Consider the following 10,986-nt stretch of genomic DNA (forward strand, 5'->3'; position numbering starts at 1 on the left):
GATTTGCATTTCCCTGATAACTAAGGATATTAAACATTTTTTAGGTGCTTCCCAGCCATTTGACATTCCTCAGTTGAGAATTTTTGTTTACCTCTGTACCCCATTTTTAATAGTGTTATTTGGCTCTCTGGAATCTACCTTTTTGATTCCTTTTAATATATTGGATATTAGCCCTTTATCAGATGTAGGATTGTTAAATATCTTTCCCAGTCTGTTGGCTGCCATTTTGTTGTATTGACAGTGTCCTTTGTTTTACAAGAGCTTTGCAATTTTATGAAGTTCCATTTGTTGATGCTTGATCTTACAGCTTAAGCCACTGGTATTCCATTCAGGGATTTTTCCCATGTCCATGTGTTCAAGGCTCTTCCCCATTTTCTCTTCTATAAGTTTCAGTATATCTGGTTTTATGTGGAGGTGCTTGATTCACTTGTACTTCAGCTTTGTGCAAGGAGATAAGAATGGATCAATTTGCATTCTTCTACATGGGACCAGAACCATTTGTTGAAAATGCTGCCTTCTGGATGGTTTTAGCTCCTTGTCAAAGACCAACTGACCATACATGTGTGGGTTCATTTCTGTCGTCAATTCTATTTCATTAGTCTACATGCCTGCCTCTGTACCAATACTGTGCAGTTTTATCATGATTGCTCTGTAATACACAGCTTGATGTCAGGAATGGGTATTCATCCAGAAATTCTTTTATTGTTGAGAATATTTTTTGTTAACCTGGGTTTTTCTCATTTTAAATGAATTTTCAAGGTGCTCTTTCTAACTCTGAATAATTGAGTTGGAATTTTCATGGGGATTACATTGGATCTGTAGATTGCTTTTGGCAAGATGGACCTTTGTACTATATTATTCTGGTCAACATACAAGCATGTGAGATCTTTCCATCTTCTGAGATGTAGTTGGATTTCTTCTTCAGACACTTGTGATTTCTCTTAAGATTTTGATAGCCATTTTGATTTGTGCAAGACAGAACCTCAGAGTTGTTTTGATTTGCATTTCCCTGACCACTAAAGACTGGATATTTCTCTAAGTGCTTCTCTGCCATTCAAGATTCCTTTTGAAAATTCTGTTTAGTTTCATATCCCATTTTTCATTGTTTAATTTGGGTTGCTAGTGTCTAACTTCTTGAGTTTTTTGTAAATTTTGATATTAGCCCATTGACAGATGTAACGCTGCTGAAGATTCTTACCTAATCTTTGGGCTGTTGATTTGTCCTATTAACAGTGTCTTCTACTTTACAAAACCTTTGCAGTTTCATGAGTCTGAGCCACTGATGTTCTAATCTAGAAATTTTCTCTTGTATCATTGGGTTCGATGGTATTTCCCACAATCTCTTCTATGATATTTAGTGTATACAGGTTTATGATGAGTTTCACCACATAACCTCAAAGAAAAGAATCACATTCCTATCTCGGTAGATCCTGAAAAAGCCTTTGATAAAATTCAACACCCCATTCATGTTAAAATCATTAGAAAAATCAGAGATACAAGGGCATATACCTAAACATATTCAAAGCAGTGTACAGCAAACCAATAGCCAACATCAAATTAAATAGTTAGAAAATTAAAGTATTTCCACTGAAATCAAGGAAAATCAAGGCTACCCACTCTATCCCTATGTGTATTATATATAGTACTTGAGGTTTTAGCCAGAGATAGAAATTAGAAAGGAAGAGGTCAAATTATTAATGATATATTATACCTAAGTGTCCCCCAAAATTTGACCAGAGAATTCTTACAGCTGATAAACACCTCCAGCAAAGTAGCTGGATACAAAATTAACTCAAATAAATCAGTAGCTCTCCTTTATACAAACTGCCCGAGAATGAAATTAGAGAAACAACACCTGTTTCAACAGTCACAAATAATATAAAATATCTTGATGTAACTTTAACTAAGCAAGTGAAAGATCTGTATGACAAGAACTTCAAGTCTACAAAGAAAGAAATTGAAGAAGATATCAGAAGATGGAAAGATCTCACATGCTTAGGGTAGGTATGATTAACATAGTGAAAATTTCCATGTTACTGGAAGCAATCTACAGATTCAATACAATAGCCATCAAAATTCTAACAAAATTTTTGACAGTTATAGAAAGAGCAACTCTCACCTTCATATGGAAAAACCGATAATCCAGGATTAAAAAACAAACAGAAAGGAAGAATGAAAGAAAGAAAGAAAGAAAGAGAAAGAAGAAATCCTTAATAGTAAAAGAACTTCAGGTGGAATCACCATCCCTGACCTCAAGCTATACTACAGAACAATAGTGACAAAAACTGCATGGTATTGGTATAGAAACAGGCATATTGATAAATGGAATAGAATTGAAGAACAAGAAATACACCCATACAACTATGGTCACTTGATCTTTGATAAAGAAGCCAAAAACCATACAATGGCAAATGAAACTATCATCACCAAGTGGTATGGAATAACTAGAATAAATGTCTACATTTAGGAGAATGAAAATAAATCCAAATTAATCAGCCTTCACAAAATTCAAGTTTCTAAGTCTTTGAGCATTGTCCAGTTGTAGACAGTCCTATTAGTCTTCATCTACTGAAAGAGGAAATGTTTGTGATGATGTCCGAATGGGGCATAAATGTATGATTTTAGCAGAAGACTGTTAGAAGTCATTTTATTGATATGTTCCTTTAGAAGAACAACCATATTTGTCTTTTTCCCCTGCTAGAAACATGATCTTTCAACTTTCAAGTGATTAAAGCATAAGAATCATTAGGAATGGTCTCTATCTTGTTGAGTGAAATAATTTGCACCTCTGGAGTTCGAAGCTTGTTAACCAGGACCATATTCATTATAAAGTTGACTTAGATTGCTTTAAGAATAGTGTACTGTGAGATCCCATTTGTCGATTCTTGATCTTAGAGCATAAGCCATTGGTGTTTTGTTCAGGAAATTTTCTCCAGTGCCCATGTGTTCAAGATGCTTCCCCACTTTTTCTTCTACTAGTTTGAATGTCTCTGGTTTGATGTGGAGGTCCTTGATCCACTTGAACTTAAGCTTTGTACAGGGTGATAAGCATGGATCGATCTGCATTCTTCTACATGCTGACCTCCAGTTGAACCAGCACCATTTGCTGAAATTGCTATCTTTTTTCCATTGGATGGTTTTGGCTCCTTTGTCAAAAATCAAGTGATCATCGGTGTGTGGGTTCATTTCTGGGTCTTCAATTCTATTCCACCAGTCTATCTGTCTGTCTCTGTACCAATACCATGCAGTTTTTATCACTATTGCTCTGTAATACTGCTTGAGTTTAGGGATAGTGATTCCCCTGGAAGTCCTTTTATTGTTGAGGATAGTTTTAGCTCTCCTGGTTTTTTGTTATTCCAGATGAATTTGGAAATTGTTCTAATTCTCTGAAGAATTGGATTGGTATTTTGATGGGGATTGCATTGAATCTGTAGATCGCTTGGGGGAGGGGTTAGGGGGATTTTGGCCTGGAAACTGGGAAGAACAATAACAATCGTAATGTAAATAAGAAATACTCAAGTTAATAAAGATGAAAAAAAGGAAAACAAAACAAACAAGCAAAAAAGAATAGTGTACTAGCTGATTCTTAATTATCATCTTAAAAGTTCTGTTAGTTCTCTCAATTTGCACGAGAAAAATACAAAAAACTGTAAGGACTGCAGTTAAAAAAGACAGGAATAGATTATCTTGGTACGTGTATATTTTATGTTTTATCTATATTTTTATATAACAAATGTGTCTGAGTGTGTGTGTGTGTGTGTGTGTGTGTGTGTGTGTGTGTGTGTCTATTTTAGGACATTTCTAAAACAATAGGATTCCACAATGTTTTTCTAAATGCTATATGCACTCATGTAATCTACTCTTTTATATCCTCCCCCATTTAATCCTACTATTCCAATTTCACATTTGAAATTTTTTCTTTATGAAACTATTCACACTCCTCCATTGTTGGTGGCATTGAAAGCTGGTACAACCCCTCTGGAAATCAGTCTGGAGGTTCCTCAGAAAATTGGATATATCCTACCTGAGGACCCAGGTATACCTCTCTTGGGCATAAACCCAAAAGATGCTTCAACCTATAACAAGGACACATGCTCCTTTATGTTCACAACAGCCTTATTTATAATAGCCAGAAGCTAGAAAGAACAGAGATAGCCTTCAACCAAGAAATGGATACAGAAAATGTAGTACATATACACAATGAAATACTATTCAGCTACTAAAAACAATGACATCATAAAATTCATAGGTAAATGAATGGAACTAGAAAATGTCATTCTGAATGAGGTTATCCAATCACAAAAATATGCAGAGGGTACTCACTCACTGATAAGTGTAAGATATTAGCCCAAATGCTTGGCTCACCCAAGATGCAAACCACAGACCACATAAAACTCAGGAAGAAGGATGACCGAACTGGCAGATGCTTCAGTCCTTCTTAAAAGGGAGAATTAAAATATTCATAGCAGAAAATACAGAGACAAAGTTTGGAGCAGAGACTGAAGGAATGACCAATCAGAACCTGCTCTTAACTAGGGATCCAGCATATATATATATATATATATATATATATATATATATATATATATCCACCAAACCTAGACAATATTGATGTATCCAAGAAGTGCATGCTGACAGGAGCCTGATATAGCTGTCATCTGAGAGGCTCAGCCACAGCATGACAAATACAGAGGTAAATCCTAGCAGCAAACCATTGAACTGAGAACAGGGTCCCTGTTGGAGGAAATAGAGAAAGGATTGAAAGAGATGAAGAAGCTTGCAACCCCAAAGGAACAAGAATACCAACCAACCAGAGCTCCCAGGAACTAAGTCACTACCCAAAGTGTACACATGGACAGACCTATGGCTCCAGTTGCATATGTAACAGAGGATTACCTTGTCGGGCACCAATGGAAGGAAAGCCTTGGTCCTGCCAAGGCTAGAACCCCCAGTCTAGGGGAATGTCAGTGTGTGAGTGTGGGGGTTGTTGGCAAGGGGGAACACCATCATAAAAGAAGTGGAATGGGAGATTGAATAGGGGGCTAATGGATGGGAAACCAGGAAAGGGAATAACATCTCAAGCAGTATTACAGAGCAATAGTGATAAAAACTGCATGGTATTGGTACAGAGACAAACAGATAGACCAGTGGAATAAAATTGAAGATCCAGAAATGAACCCACACACCTATGATCACTTGATTTTTGACAAAGGAGCCAAAAACATCCAATGGAAAGATAGCATTTTCAGCAAATGGTGCTGGCTCAACTGGAGGTCCACATGTAGAAGAATGCAGATCAATCCATGATCAAAACCTTGTACAAAGTTTAAGTCCAAGTGGATCAAGGACCTCCACATCAAACCAGATACACTCAGACTAATAGAAGAAAAAGTGGGGAAGCATGAACACTTGGGCACTGGAGAAAATTTCCTGAACAAAACACCAATGGCTTATGGTCTAAGATCAAGATTCGACAAATGGGATCTCATAAAACTGCAGTTTCTGTAAGGCAAAGGACACTGTTGTTAGGACAAAACGACAACCAACAGATTGAGAAAAGATCTTTACCAATCCTACAACAGATAGAGGCCTTATATCCAAAATATACAAAGAACTCAAGAAGTTAGACTGCAGGGAGACAAATAACCCTATTAAAACATGGGGTTCAGAGGTAAACAAAGAGTTCACAGCTGAGAAATATCAAATGTCTGAGAAGCACCTAAAGAAATTTTCAACATCTTTAAACATAAGTGAAATGCTAATCAAAACCACCCTGAGATTTCACCTCACACCAGTGAGAATGGCTAAGATCAAAACTCAGATGACAGCAAACACTGGCGAGGATGTAGAGAAAGAGGAACACTACTCCTTTGTTGGTGGGATTGCAGACTGGTACAACCATTCTGGAAATCAGTCTGGAGGTTCCTCAGAAAATTGAACATTGAACTACCTGAGGACCCAGCTTTACCTCTCTTGGGCATATACCCAAAAGATGCCCCAACATAAAACAAAGAAACATGCTCCACTATGTTCATAGCAGCCTTATTTATAATAACAAGAAGCTGGAAAGAACCCAAATGCCCTTCAACAGAGGAATGGATACAGAAAATGTGGTACATCTACACAATGGAATATTACTCAGATATCAAAAACAATGACTTTATGAAATTCATAGGCAAATGGATGGAACTGGAAAATATCATCCTGAGTGAGGTAACCCAATCACAGAAAAACACACATGGTATGCACTCATTGATAAGTGGATATTAGCCCAAATGCTTGAATTGCCCTAGATGCACAGAACACATGAAACTCAAGAAGGATGACCAAATGCGAATGCTTCACTCCTTCATTAAAAGGGGAACAAGAATACACTTGGGAGGGAATAGGGTGGCAAAGTTTAGAACAGAGGCTTAAGGAACACCCATTCAGAGCCTGCCCCATATGTGGCCCATACATATACAGCCACCCAATTAGTTAAGATGGATGAAGCAAAGAAGTGCAGGCCAACAGGAATTGGATGTAGATCTCTCCTGAGAGACACAGCCAGAATACAGCAAATACATAGGCGAATGCCAGCAGTGAACCACTGAACTAAGAATGGGACCCCCATTGAAGGAACCTAGAAAGGACTGGAAGAGCTTGAAGGGGCTCGAGACCCCATATGAACAACAATGCCAAGCAACCAGAGCTTCCAGGGACTAAGCCACTACCCAAAGACTATATATGGATTGACCCTGGGCTCCAACTGCATAGGTAGCAATGAATAGCCTAGTAAGAGCACCAGTGGAAGGGGAAGCCCTTGTTCCTGCCAAGACTGAACCCCTAGTGAACGTGATTTTTGCGGGGAGGGCGGTAATGGGGGGAGGATGGGAATGGGAACACCCATATAGAAGGGGAGGGGGAGGGGTTGGGAGATGTTGGCCCAGAAACCGGGAAGGGGAATAACAATCGAAATGTAAATAAGAAAAAAAAAATACTCAAGTTAATAAAGATAAAATAATTAAAAAAAAAAAGAAAAAAGCAAAAAAAAAAAAAGAAATGTAAATTTAAAAATTCCGATAAAAAAAAAAAAAGAAAAGACACTATTCTATTTCCATAATCTTTGGAAGATTCCCTCTTTCCATCTTCCCTTTTTAATCCCTTGGATTTTACCACACATACCTATAGCTTAAAAGCTAATATTTGCGTATCTGAGAAAACATTCAGTGCTTGCCTTTCTGAGTCTGTGCAGTGTAGGGAACCATGTTGGATAAAATTAAGATTACTGCCATAAAGTCATGGGATTGTTGGACAGAGGCCTTTCCCATGTATTTACAGCACAGGAAGAAAAGACCAAGTAGTAAACACCCGGTGTCTCCAATGCATGACCTCTGCTGAGCCCGGCTGATGCATGTGGAACCGACACAACTGGACCACACCTGGGTGGTGGTCAATTTACTTCTGCCTTTTGCTTCCTCAGCCTTTATCCTTGAGATTTAGGCTGGTCTTCACGTTAATATGCTAATGAGGGATTCATGCTCCACCAATCCCTGAAGGACAATTAGCATAGCCTCAGCCTGCTGTATATATAAGGCGAGCGCTTTTCCTCTCGAGATCCCTGTATCAGCAATGAGGTGGTCCTGCAATAAAGGCTGTTGAGAAGAATCCGACCGTGTTGTGTCTTCCTTGCCGGCCGAGGTGGGCGCGACAGTGCTGTGTCACTCAACATGATTATTTCTTCTAATTTCATTATATACCTTTTCTTATCAGTTAAAAAATGTTGTGTTAAAGTATCACATTTTCATTAGATTACTGATTAGTTGGTTAAGGAGACCTCAGGTACTCTCCTGTGAACACTACAGGCTATTTTCGAGGTCAATGGTTACCTTCCAATAAGGCTCTGTTCCTGAAGAATTAGTTCTGCCACCAAATATGAAGAAATTGAGCTAGTGCTGAACTAAAGGTTTCCTTCTACTGACTAAAACACTAAATAATATAAATAATATGTCTTTATCTAACACGTCTCTTCCTGACTCATGATTATGAAGACAAGTCTGTAAGGGCCAGAGGCAGTTTATGACAGCAATGAAACATCATCATGTAGACATGGAAGTGATAATAAATCTCTCAACTCACAGAGGCTATGACAGGATGCACAAATCAAGCACAGGCAAAAGAAAAATCCAGTACTGTCAAAGAAAGCAAGCATGTATTCTCACTCTTAACCAAGAACTTATATAAAATTGGTTAACTGCAAAAATGGAAAATAGGTTTTCTCAGTGGAGCGATAGTAGAGGCAGGCCCAATATATGCTCAGGAGGACACAAAATTGACATCCTGTATTTGTATTGTGTTGTTTGTCTATTTTGATATTTATATTTTTTGTCTTTTTTTTTGTTCACTAGTTTTCTTATTTTGTTTGTTTGTTTCTTTCTTTGTTTCTTTCCTTTTTTTGGTAGATAAAAGAGAAACTGGATGAATAGGAAGAATGTCTTCAAAATAAATTGCTTAAAAAATTTTAAAGTTAATAGATAAAACTTATCATGGTTTAAAACCTTTATAATTTAATTCACTTATATGCCATTAAAACTTTTCAGAGCATAAAGACAAGTAAGGACAAACTCTTTTTCACATGCCAATGAACTTTATTTAAAGGTGTGACAGCTTTGAATATTAAAAGTCAGAAAATATACCTATTGACAGGAAAATACTGTTAAGACTTGAAAATCAAGTTTGCTTTACAATTCCACTGTCACTCGTTAAAAATTTATATACTTTTTACTGTGATTATTTCCAGCATTACTCTAAAAGTAGTTGAGAACATTTCCACACACGTGATTACTGGGTGGAGGAAAAAGAAGAAAAACTCTTCTGGGCTCTAATTATCAATGAGTGCAAGGCTGAATGGCAACATGGTCGCTAACGACAGTGTTATGATAGTGACTAGTTCTCAGATAAAAGCTTTTGGCAAAAGTCTGAGCTGTATGAATTACCTCTTAGGCTTTAGCTGCAGAAACTGATGAAATATTTTCAATTCCAGATTTCTCAAACATTTGCAACTCTCCTGGCTTTTTTTATACCCCTAATTTTCTAATCTAAATTCCCTCCATTCAACCAGGAACAGGATACTGATAATCTATTATAATGTGCAAGAACATCATTACATTCTTGGGTTTATTTGTCTAAAGAAAAAGTCCGCATAAAAAGCCAGGAGTTTGGAGCCAAATAGGTTCTACAGTATAATATTATTATTATGGAAATAACTTTTACAATTTGTGGATTGGCTGACATTTCTCATTACACAAGATAATTTGCAGAAAAATAAACAAGCTCATATTTTCAGTTATTTAAACAAAACATGTTTGAAAAATAAAATGAATAAAATGTAACTCCACATATGGGAGATATGCTTCTAACACTTTATCCAATGAGTTGCTGAAGACAAAGCTTTATTTTATTTTCTGAACTTAAAGTAGCAATACATGAAAAATTATTTATTTTTGAATCAGTCAAAGTTAGAGTGCTTATTGGCAGAAAATGTAATGTTTAACAGGATTATCACTAAGTATTGAGCACAATGAGTTGTTATGGAAGTGGTGTTTGTGTTTGTAGTATTTAGAAATTTCTGTGGAAGCAATTTTCTTGCCATTCAGCATTGCCTGTAAAATACATCCCATATTTGACTTCAGAGCTTTGGTGGCTTTAAATCTTTTATTACAATTCAGTTCACTGTGAACTTGGCTTCTCATCATCTTGTCTCATAACACGTTTATTTCTATTGACCTGCAACAAGGATAAAACACTTTTATTGGAAATATTAAGTGTTAAGATTCAGTGGTATTTATATAAATTTATTTGTTGATGAGGAAGGAAAAGCATTTTTAATATTTAAATGGCTTTGGCTTAATACTTTCCTCTTACTGAAAAGTTAGGCAAAGCCTACTTGATCATGGTGAATGATGGTTTTGATGTGTTCTTGCATTCGGTTTGTGAGAATTTTATTGATAATTTTACATCAATATTCATGAGGGAAATTGGTCTGAAGTTCTCTTTCTTTTTTGCGTCTTTGTGTGGTTCAGGTATTCGTGTAGCTGTGGCTTCATAGAATGAATTGGGTAGTATTCCTTTTGTTTCTATTTTGTGAAGTAATTTGAGAAGTATTGGTATTAGATCTTTGAAGATTTGATAGAATTGTGCATTAAAACCATGTTGCCCTGTTTTTTTTTTTGTTTTTTTTTGTTTGTTTTGTTTTTTGTTTTTTGTTTTTTGTTTTTTGTTTTTGTTTGTTTGGTTGGTTTTTTTTCCTGGTTGGGAGACTTTAAGACTGCTTCTATTTCCTTAGATGTTATAGGACTGTTTAGATGGTTTTTCTGATCCTGATTTAAATTTGCTATCTTGTATCTATCTAGAATGTTCTCCATTTCATCTAGATTTTCCAGTTTTGTTGAATATAGGCATTTGTAGTAGGATCTGATGATTTTCTTGGATTTTTTTTTCAGTTTCTGTTTCTATATTATCCTCTTCATTTCTAATTTTGTTCATTTGAATACTTTCCCTGTGCCTCCTTGTTAGTTTGGCTAAAGGGTTATCTATCCTATTGTGTTGATTTTCTCAAAGAAGCAAATCCTAGTTTTGTTATTTTTTTCAGAAAAAAAAATCAGCTAACTGGACCATCCAGAGCTCCCAGAGATTAAACCATGATCCAAAGAGTATACATGGAGGGAAGCATGGCTCCTGATACATACAGAGCAGAAGATGGCCTTATCTGTCATCAATGGAATGAAGGCCCTTGGTCCTGTGCAGGCTCAATGTCGTAGCATAGGGATGTGTTAGAGTAGTAGGGTGGGAATGAGAAAGTGGGTAAGAAGTACCCTAATAGAGGCAAAGAGTAGATCGGAAAGGGGGCATGAGATGGAGCTTTGTGGAGAGGTAACTGGAAAGGGGGATTTCATTTGAAATGTAAATGAATAAAATGATTAATAAAGAAGAAAAAGAAAATTTAGG

General features: G+C 36.5%; 1 pseudogene; it reads right to left on the minus strand.

The window, feature by feature from the left end:
* Positions 1-9,708: 9,708 nt before the first annotated feature.
* The window catches only part of LOC116911596, a 159,066-nt pseudogene continuing 157,788 nt past the window's right edge, over positions 9,709-10,986 (minus strand).

This window comes from Rattus rattus, chromosome 10 (assembly GCF_011064425.1).
Source record: "Rattus rattus isolate New Zealand chromosome 10, Rrattus_CSIRO_v1, whole genome shotgun sequence".
Taxonomy (NCBI): Eukaryota; Metazoa; Chordata; class Mammalia; order Rodentia; family Muridae; genus Rattus; species Rattus rattus.